Source organism: Chaetura pelagica, unplaced genomic scaffold, assembly GCF_000747805.2.
Source record: "Chaetura pelagica isolate M959 unplaced genomic scaffold, ChaPel_1.0 scaffold555, whole genome shotgun sequence".
NCBI classification, from domain to species: domain Eukaryota; kingdom Metazoa; phylum Chordata; class Aves; order Apodiformes; family Apodidae; genus Chaetura; species Chaetura pelagica.
The window spans coordinates 314,510-325,198 of NW_009953297.1; positions in this window are offsets into that span (position 1 = coordinate 314,510).

Genomic DNA, 10,689 nt, shown 5'->3' on the forward strand with positions numbered 1-10,689 from the left:
GGCGGGTATGGCCACGCCCACCTCGTGCATTATGCATGAGGTGGGACACGCCCCCTCCGCCTATCCCTTTCCCCGTCCGTGCTTCATATTAATGAGGCGTTTTCGGAGCTTGGCCACGCCTTTTGTGAATATTAATGAGGGCGGGTATATAAGGAGGAGGCGAGCGGGGTGTTCTCTCAGAACGCTGAGGGGAGGCGAGAGGTCCCGTCAGGGCTGGGGGTGGTGTGAGGGGCTGAGGGCTCCTTTCCTATGGCCCTGCCCCTGAGGGGACGTCAGGGTCCCTCTCAACCCCCCTACCCTGCTACAGCGTGGCTGTGGAGTGTCACCTTTTGGTTTCAGCCTGGCTGGGTCCTTTGGTGAAGGCTGTTGTCTCAGGTGGTTCCTCTCAGCCTGAGTTTGGTGCTTCAGGTCCCTGTGGTGTCTCAGGGGGGTTTAAGACCCAGAAAGGTTGGGTCTGGGTGATCCTTGAGGTCCTTTTCAGCCTGGCGTTTTGTGATTCTGTGCCCTTCCCTCTGGTTCTCTCCAGCCACTTCCTCCTCAACCACCTTCCAACAAGACCCAGTGGTGGGTCTTTAAAAAGACACCACGACATTCCTGGGTGCTAACAACCCTTTTCTACCTTGATTTGGTGTTACAGCTTTTTCTTCTTACATCCACAAGAAATGCTCCTTTTTGGACTCCCCAGCTCTTCTGAAGCACCATTTGACTGTGACACCAAGAGGCCAAGCAGTGGAGAACAATCAGTTGGCTTTTTGCTTGGCAATAAACATCCAGGAGATCCAGGAATGAGATTAGCAGGTTATAAACTACCAGAGCATAGGGGCCAGTACCATGGACCAACCCTTTATGAGTAATATTCAGGTACTCAGTCAGAGGTTTCATTCTCAGCTCCGCAGCCACTGGACTTGGAGGAACCCAAATCCCAACTTACAGCCTCAGGGTAACTCCTTCCAGCCCTGCACCCATGTCCCAAAACTTTCAAGTTGCCCCCAACCCACTGTCCTCTATCACTGCTTGAAACAGGGGCTAAAAATTAATCTCAAGTCTTCTTCTTCTGCTAAGTATTCTTTTACTTCTGCTAAGTAATTCACTGAGGGGAGGAAAAAGGGATGGTGGGGCAGGTCCTGCTCCTCCCTGGTTTAGGACGTGAGCTCCTGGGATGTGAGAGGCAGGGAGAGTGAGGACATCATGCCATTGGAATGATGAACTTCCACAGGGAGCCTGTGTAGCTCTGTTCCTTGTGGGTCCTTCAGTGTCTAGTGATGTGTCCCATTTAGTGCAGGGCGCTCATTTACGCTTCTTATACCAGCTCTGATTTGCACAGGATGTTTGAGTTTTCAGTGTCTTTGAGATTTCTGTCCTCCTGACCAACTGGTTGAAAGGTCCAGTTGATTAAACAAAGTGCACTTGCAGCCCGGGGGCCAACTGAATCCCTGGCTGCATCAAAAGGAGCGTGGATAGCAGGTGCAGGGAGGTGATTCTGTCCCTCTGTGAGGGCCCACCTGGACTGCTGTGTCCAGCTCTGGAGTCCCCAGCACAAGCAGGATATGGAGCTGTTGGGATGGGTCCAGGGAAAGTGATGTGGAGACAGGCTGAGAGAGCTGGGTTTGTTGAGCCTGGAGAAGAGAAGGCTCCAGAGAGACCTTAGAGCACCTTCCAGGGCCTGAAGGGGCTGCAGGAAAGCTGGGGAGGGGGTTGGGACAAGGGTTTGTATCAACAGAACAAGGGAGAATGGCCTTAAACTAGATAAGGGGAGATTCAGATTGGGTATCAAGAAGAAGTTTCTTCCCACTGAGGGTGGTGAAGCTCTGGAACAGGCTGCCCAGAGAGGTGGTGGAGGCCCCTTCCATGAAGACATTCAAGGTCAGGCTTGATGGGGCTCTGAGCAACCTGATCCAGTCATAAAGGTCCCTGTGCACTGCAGGGTAGGCTGGGTTAGATGAGCTTTAAAGGTCCCTTCTAGCCCCACACATTCTATGATTCCATGACTTTATGATGAACAAGTGATTAGACCTGCCAGGTCTCCTTAGCCCAACCTGGGAAAGCGGGCTCAGAACCCTCCCAAGCAGGGCAGCGAGGAGCCCTGCAGCTCCCCAACATCCCCTGCTGCCGGCCCGTGGAAGTTCAGTGCTGCCGAGCTGATTTTCACCGACAACATTTAACGAACGCCCCTGAGAGGTTTAGCCCGAGAAGCAGTCACTTCTGAAGGCAGAGCAGCAGGACTGGCCTGAAGCAACCAGAGATCAGCAAACCAGGAGGAGAGCTTCAAGGCTCCTGGGGCAGGCGGGTGATTTAACAAGCTGCTTTCACCCAGAAACAAAGGCTTGGAGCTGTTTTCCTCCTGAGAGCTGCTGCATCCTATGGGGGAGCCTCGGAGGAAGAGGTGCAAGATCACATTTCGTCATCCTGGGTTGTTTTTTCTTTCTGGGGAGGAGGGAAGGGTGTGGGAAAGAGGGGTAGAGGGGATGTGCATCCAGGGCAGGGAGCAGCCAGGCAAATGGGCTTTGAAAAGAAGCAAGACAGAGGTGTGGGCATGAGCTGCTGGCTGGGATGAGCTTGGTGTGTGCAGTGAACTCCACCTCCATCCCCACTGGCTATCATCTGCCTTAGGAGCAGGTCCCTGGGATCTGTTTCCCTCTGTCCCCTTTCTCCTCCAGGCAGGGTTTGCAGAATGACACTCTTACAGGAGGGAAGGGACAAGGAAAGGAGCTGTGGCATCCAGGTGCTTCCCTCAAGACCTGGGGAAGTGCAAACCTCCCTGCCATGCTGGTGGTGACAGGGGACTGAGCCAAGTGGCTGGTTACTGAAGGCAGATGCCATGTGGGGTTTCAGATCCCTGTGTTGTCACACTCCAGAATTGCCCAGGAGGGTGTAGAACTCATGGCAAATCAGGCTGGCAAGGCTCCCACGGGGTTATTCAGTCACTCCCCTTCTCTGCAGAGGGATCAGTTCAACCCAAGTCACTCCTGAGCAACACTTGGTCATCCTCTTCTTAAAGACCTTCAGTGCTGGCAGCAGCTCCCCCCCAGCTGACTGCCTAGGCCTGTCCCTGTCATCAAAAAGGTGGGGTTTTTTCCACATTGTTGGACATAAATCTTCCATAATTCTTGTTTTGGAGTCCTTGCTGGCCCCATTAACCTGAATCCCTTCCTCCTCCCTCAGGCTGCTGATAGAGAAGGCTAGACTAGGAGCTGCTTTGGCACAACTGCTGCTTGAATTGAAGTTCTGAGGTTGAAGGGTGAGTCCAGATCTGGGGGAAGGTTTTTGTCTTGCACCCCAAAGCATCCCCAGAAAATTGTTAGGAAGATCCTTGGCACAGTTTTGGCCTTGAATAACTATTCCCATCCTAACCCAGCCCCTCCCCTGGCATGATTTTGGGGTTCCTGGGGCCACAGGTTATCCTTCAAAAGCAGTTCAGATGTGACCCATCTGTGTGGGAAGGAAGAAAGCTCTTAATAGTGTGTCTGCAGCCTAGATAAGGACTATTTAATCACCCTGAAACTTCTCCTGGGGTGAGTTTGGTCTTTCCTGCACCAGCTGTGGGGGCTGAGGTTGGAGTGTTAGGACTCACACGGGGAGCAGGAGAGGCTGTTTCTTCTGATGCACCAGGAAGGGGGGATGTGGGACAATTGGGACTTTGTCAGTCACCTGCCACAGGTTTGACCTGTGCTGTGGGAATGAGGGTAAGATGGGTATGATAGAGATCAAGGGATTCCATTTTTCCAGAAAATTTGTTTTCTCTTAGTTTTAGGTCACTGTGGCCACCAGATCTCTCTGGTGTCTCTCCATCCTTCTGATATCTCCAGCACTTCCTCACTGCCCAGAGAAGCTGTGGCTGACCCTTCCCTGGCAGTGTTGAAGGGCAGGTTGGATGGGGCTTGGAGCAGCCTGGGCTGCTGGGAGGTGTCCCTGTCCATGCAGGGGGGTTGGATCTAGATGATCTTTAAGGTCCCTTCCAACCTCAATCATTTGATGAGTCTGTGACTCTATGAAGTGTGTCACGTCTGCATGTGGCTTCATTTTAAAGTCAAGCAGGGTTCTCACCATTCTGTGCAGTGCCTGAAATGTGGGTGTTGGAAGTGCTTGGGTTGATGTCACCATCCAGGGCTCAGAGAGCATGACTTGGCTTTGCAGATTTCTACATTCAGGAGCTTGAATTAGCTTGGAGAACTGATTTCTTGATTATTTTTGGCATTTTTTAAGCAAGCTGTAGGATCAGAATCCTCCTGCAGAGGAACTTGGTACTTCCTTTCATGAAGGAGGTGGTGCAGGGGATTTCTGTCTGCCCAGCTCCATCCTGTGCTCACCACCAACCCATCCCAGTGGGGTCAGTGGTCCTACTAACACCCCTGGCTTATCTGTGTGCAGGGAAGGTGGATCAGGAAATCAGAGGAGTCAGAGCCCAGGCACTGGTTGCTATGGAAATCTCTTGTGCAGCTTCTCTGTTTCTTTTCATCTCTTTCCTGGGGTGCTAAAACAATCTGTCTTTTCACCATATTTTGTCAGGTCTCTCTCTGGTGGGGGCTTTGTGCTGCCCAAGGCTGGGTAGGCAGCAGAGAAAATGTGGGTGCAGGAATGGAGGTGAAGCCCTTCACCTTTCACAGAATCACAGAATCACCAAGGCTGGAAAAGCCCTCTGAGATTATCAAGTCCAACCCATCACCTGACACCACCACATCTCCAGACCATGGCACCAAGTGCCACATCCAGCCTTTCCTTGAACACCTCCAGGGATGGTGACTCCACCACTGCCCTGGGCAGTCCATCCCAAGGTCTGATCACCCTTTCCATGAGGAAGTGCTTCCTGATATCCCACCTAAACCTCCCCTGGAGCAGCTTCAGGCCAGGCCCTCTCATCCTGTCACTGGTTGCCTGGGAGAAGAGCCTGCCCCCACCTGCCTCCAACCTCCCTTCAGGTGGTTGTAGAGAGTGAGAAGGTCCCCCCTGAGTCTCCTCTTCTCCAGACTGAACAAGCCCAGCTCCCTCAGCCTCTCCTCACCAGACTTGCCCTCCAGTCCCTTCCCCAGCCTCGTTGTCTCCTCTGGACCTGCTCCAGCACCTCCAGATCCTTCTTACAGTGAAGGGCCCAGAGCTGCCCCCAGGACTGGAGGTGAGGCCTCCCCAGTGCTGAGCACAGGGAGAATCACCTCCCTGCTCCTGCTGGCCACACCATTCCTGATACAAGCCAGGATGCCATTGGCCTTCCTGGCCACCTGGGCACACTACTTTGGGCTTCCTTTCAAGACTCATGGCTGGAGAGGGGAAGGGAAGACCCATCCCAAAGGAACAGCCTCTCAGTGTGTGCCAGGAGCTCACTAGAGATCATAATTTACCTGCTGCCTCACCCACATTTCTATTTTGAGTTATCTCCAGCTCAGCTGTGGAATGACTGAAAGGATCTCGGTGCATCGATCCTCACTGCTGTGGGGACCCACAAATGCTGCTGGACAAAAAAAAAAAAAGCTCATTTCCAGGAAACCCCCCAAATTGCAGTGACTTTATTAAGATAAATGATGACGTGAAGGAGACAGTGGTTTGGTGCTGGGTCTGGACTTGGCCCAGCAGCTCTGGTGCCTCTTCTGTAGAAGCTGTTGCTGGACAGGATCAGGCAGGACATGTTATTCCTGTGGACACTATACCCCCTCCCCCCCCCCAGATGTCTGCTCCCTGGAAGCAGCCTGACCCAGGAGCTGGGGCTTGGGAAGCCCTTGGGAAGTGACAGGGAACCTAGGAAGAGGAGACAGTTCACCACCAAAGCCACTTGAGGGACAAGCCACTGTGCAGAGCTCTCTGCAGAGGTCCTAGTGACAGCGGATTTGGGAAAGGATGTCTGCTGGATATTCTGCCAAATCCATCCCACTCTGGACAGAACTTGGTTTCTGTGTCTCCATCTTTTGTTTCAATCCAAACCCCTGCAAGGGGCAATGGTTTTAAATGGAAAGAGGGAAGGTTTATGTGGGACATGAGGAAGAATTGTTTTATGATGAAGGAGGGAGACAGGTTTCTCAGAGAAGCTGTGGGTGCTCCACCATTTTAAGTGACCAAGGTCAGGTTGGACTGGGCTTTGATCAACCTGATCTAGTGGAACTTGTTCCTGCCCATGGCAGAAAGATGGATGTTGGGCTCAGTGTTCTGTGTCCAGCTCTGGAGCCCTCCTCACAGGAAATACCTGATGGAGTGAGTCCAGAGAAGGGTCACAAAGATGATCCAAGGGCTGGAGCAGCTCTGCTCTGGAGCCAGGCTGGGAGAGTTGGGGTGTTCAGCCTGGAGAAGAGAAGGCTCCAGGGAGACCTGAGAGCAGCTTCCAGTGCCTGAAGGGGCTCCAGGAAAGCTGGGGAGGGACTTTTCACCAGACAGAGGAGTGACAGGAAGGGGTGATGGTTTTAAATGGAAAGAGGGGAGATCAGACATCAGGAAGAAATTCTTCCCTATGAGGGCAGGAAGGCACCGGCCCAGGTTGCCCAGAGAAGCTGTGGCTGCCCCCACTCTGGAGGTGTTGAAGGGCAGGTTGGATGGGGCTTGGAGCAGCCTGGGCTGCTGGGAGGTGTCCCTGCCCAAGCAGGGGGTTGGAACCTGAGGATCCTTAAGGTCCCTTCCAACCCAAACCAGCCCCGCGATTCCAGGACTCCGGACGTGCGGAGCTCAGCACTGGCCTGCAGAGGGTACCCTGAGCCCGTGCGAGGCTCTAGCCTCGCGTCGCCACCTCGAGCCAAACCCTCTGCCTTTCCCAGCCTGAGGTGAACGTTTCTCTGCTCCTCACCTCTCCCCAGGAGCTGGAAGGGTTTTGCAGCTGCTGTTTCTCTTTGTGGTTCCCCCAGCGATGAAGCTGGACCTGGCCAGACACTTGCCATGGGGCACAGGGGGGGATGTGTTGCAGTGGGGACAGGAGATATGGACAGGTCTAGGGCACTGTGCTCCCACATTTTTCCTTTGTCCTTCCCCCCTTGCTCTGCCCAGCCTTTCTTCACCCTCTTTTTGATCTCCATCCCTTGGGGGGTAATCTGGAGTAGTGTGGCTTGTTCTGGGGTCCCCAGCACAGGGAGGACACGGAGCTGTTGGAGAGAGGCCAGAGGAGGCCCCGGAGATGCTGGGAGGGCTGGAGCAGCTCTGGAGCCAGGCTGGGAGAGTTGGGGTGTTCAGCCTGGAGAAGAGAAGGCTCCAGGGAGAGCTGAGAGCAGCTTCCAGGGCCTGAAGGGGCTCCAGGAAAGCTGGGGAGGGGCTTGGGACAAGGGCAGGGAGGGATGGGAGCAGGGGGAAGGGTTTCCAGCTGGCAGAGGGAGCTGGAGCTGAGATGGGAGGGAGAAATTCTGGGCTGTGAGGGTGGGGAGAGCCTGGCCCAGGCTGCCCAGGGAAGCTGTGGCTGCCCCATCCCTGGCAGTGTTGAAGGGCAGGTTGGATGGGGCTTGGAGCAGCCTGGGCTGCTGGGAGGTGTCCCTGCCATTGATCTAGATGATCTTTAAGGTCCTTTCCAACCCAAAACAATCTGTGATTCTAAGAATCTCTTACTCACTGTCCCCTTAGTATCACTGACAATAAACTCTTCACTGTTGGTTGGTCTTGTACTTGGCAACATGCTCAGACACTGAAACAATTACTGGATTTCCATTCCAGGTTGGACCATGAGCTTCCCATGGTAAATGATCTTTTGAAGCCCCATCAGTCAGTGACCTGAAACCCCCAAAGATGCAGCTCTAGAGCTCTTGGAAGTCCTTCAGAGCTCAGTGTCACACAAAAACTACCTCTGCCTGCAGCAGGGTCACAGAATGGTTGGGGTTGGAAGGGACATTGAAGATCATCTAGTTCCAAGTGGTTATGGCTTTTGGCACAGGGAACAGATGTCCCCAGATGCTGACAACCCAGAGCTGGCACGTGCTGTCGCAGGGTTTCACCAGCTCCTGCTACAGCTCCACCAAGCCCTCGGGAATACCCTTTGCTTTCCAGGTGCTCTGGCAAATTATCTCGCCACCAGCAGGAGGCCTGTGAGCCGTTAGATCGCTGTAGGGTGTTAGATGTAAAGGCTGCTGCTCCCCTTCCCCGGAGCACGAGTCAGGAGAGGTAGAGTGATGTCCTCAAGAGGGAAGTGATGTCCTTTGCAGACAGTCTGTGTAGCACGAGGTGTGGTAGGAAGCTCAGTAAAGCTCCTGAGCGAGGCTGAGTTTCAGGCATGGTCCATTGGGCAAAGCAATCTCCGGGGCTGCTCCACTGTGGCTTCTCTGCTTGAGGGTCCACCAAACACAGTTGCCTTCAAGAGACCTTCAGGAGGAGCTCTGGATGGTGCTAATGACTCCCCAGGATGGGAGCAGGAAATGAGGTGCTGTGTAAGCTGGTGTCTGTGTTAGAGCTGCAGCTGGAGGCAACTCCCTGGGGCTGCTGTCAGGAGGAGGTGCTGATGGCTTGCAGACCAGGTGTCTCCTTGCTGCTCCAGGAGACATTTGGTGGTGACTTCTAGCTTGGAGGCACAATTCTTGCCATCACTGAACCAAAGCCAGGCTGGAGAGGTGGCTGCAACGAGCCCAGCAAGGAGTTCAAGGGTGACACCATCAGCCATGGGAAGGAGGTAGCTCCTCTCCTGTGCTTTCCCTGCTGTGGGTTCCAGCATTACTCCACCATTGGTTTGATGCAGGAGAAGGGCCAGTGTAAAAACAGGCCAGGGCTCAGCCTGAAGGGTCCTTGCCAGCTTTTCCCATCCCAAGCAGAGCTGCAGAGCCAGTGCTGAGAGCAGCTCCTGGGGCATCGTGCAAGGAGGCAAAACTGGGTCTGCAGCTTGGAGAGAGGGTTTTTACCTCCCCATCCAACTCTCCATCTCTGCACGATGTCCAGAGGGACCAGTGGGGAATTGAGCCACCCAAGCCACCAACCTCAATTACTCAAATGTCCCTTTCTACCTCCTGGTGGATTTTGTGCCTACAGGCAGGAAAGCTGTCAAGCAAGATGGACCAAGAGAAGGGGTTTTACCCTCTTGCCCAACCTCTGCATGGGCTCAAGGTTTGAGGGGTGAAGGAGACCGACTTCTCCTTAGGGCCATGAAGATGATCCAAGGGCTGGAGCAGCTCTGCTCTGGAGCCAGGCTGGGAGAGTTGAGGTGTTCAGCCTGGAGAAGAGAAGGCTCCAAGGAGACCTTAGAGCCCCTTCGAGTGCTTGAAGGGGCTCCAGGAAAGCTGGGGAGGGGCTTTTCACCAGAGAGAGGAGTGACAGGACAAGAGGTGATGGTTTTAAACTGAAAGAGGGGAGATTGAGGTTAGACATCAGGAAGAAATTCTTCCCCATGAGAGCAGGAAGTGCCCAGAGAAGCTGTGGCTGCCCCCACTCTGGAGGTGTTGAAGGGCAGGTTGGATGAGGCTTGTGCAGCCTGGGCTGCTGGGAGGTGTCCCTGCCCATGCAGGGGGTTGGAACCTGAGGATCTTCGAGGTCGTTCCAACCCAAACCATTCTATGATTCTGTGACTCTCTGACTCTTGTCCTCCTGGGAGGCAGGGCTGGTGCTGGGGGCTGGCGAGGTCTCATCAGCTTGTGTCTCCCTGCAGAAGGACCATGAACCAGCTTTCAGATCCCCAGATGAGAAGAGAAAACCCACAAGGCTCCAGGCACAGAACGGGAGTTTTGTGAAGCTGTATGAAGAAAGTTTGGACTTTGGTTGATTTAGTTGTACCCCATGGAGTAGGGTGAAGAGGCATCATCCCATTTCATGTCCACCTTGCTGGGATGGTGGGGCTCCATAGAATCATGGAATGTCTTGGGCTGGAATAGACCTTTGAAGGTCATCTAATCCAACCCCCTACAATAAGCAGGGACATCTCCAACTAGAACAGTTTGCTTAGATCCCCATTAAGTCTGACCTTGACCATTTCCACCTCCATGTCCCCTGACTACCTTGGACCTCTGCCCTGATGATGTGGGATGCATCAACATTGAACCTGAATGTGAGAAAATACTTCTTGACTCTGAAGGTGACAGAGCCCTGGGACAGGCTGCCCAGGGAGGCTGTGGAGTCTCCATCCCTGGGGACATCCCAACCCCACCTGGACACATTCCTGTGGGATCTGCTGTAGGGGATCCTGCTCTACCAGGGGGGTTGGACTAGATGGTCTCCAGAGGTCCCTTCCAATCCCCACCACTCTGTGACTGTGATTCTGTGACTCCTCCTCAAATTCACACCAGAAATGAAGGGTATGGTCACCAGTCACCAATGGGGATGGAGGAAGCACAACAGGAATCTTACCTCTGCTTTGCATGGCCCCAGATGAGGGTGCCAGCACATCTGCCCTCCCACTGGCCACAATTCCCACCAGGCTGTGACAGTTTTGCTCTGGGTCTTATTCCACAGCCTGTGATTTTAAAAAAACCCAGGAGAATCCACTGATGGGAGGTGGTTTTTCCCTGCTGGATGACAGGAAGTTGGTGCCAGCTGGGATTTTCTTGCTGGCTGAGGGTTGGTGGGGTGGGCTGGCTGAGGGCCTTGGACAGGGACTGTGGTTTTCACTGTGGGATGACTGGTAACCAGCATCTGATCCTGTGTCCTGCAGGATAAGCAGAAGAAACTACATCAGGCTACCTGTGTTGGGGTTTTTTTTGCAGCCTGATGAGGCAGCAGCTCCTCCATCCCTGGGGCAAGACTTGTTCCTGCAGCTGGATTTCCTTAGCTGACAGGTCCTGCAGGTTGCCAGCCCCATTCTCCTGGCTCCCAGATGTG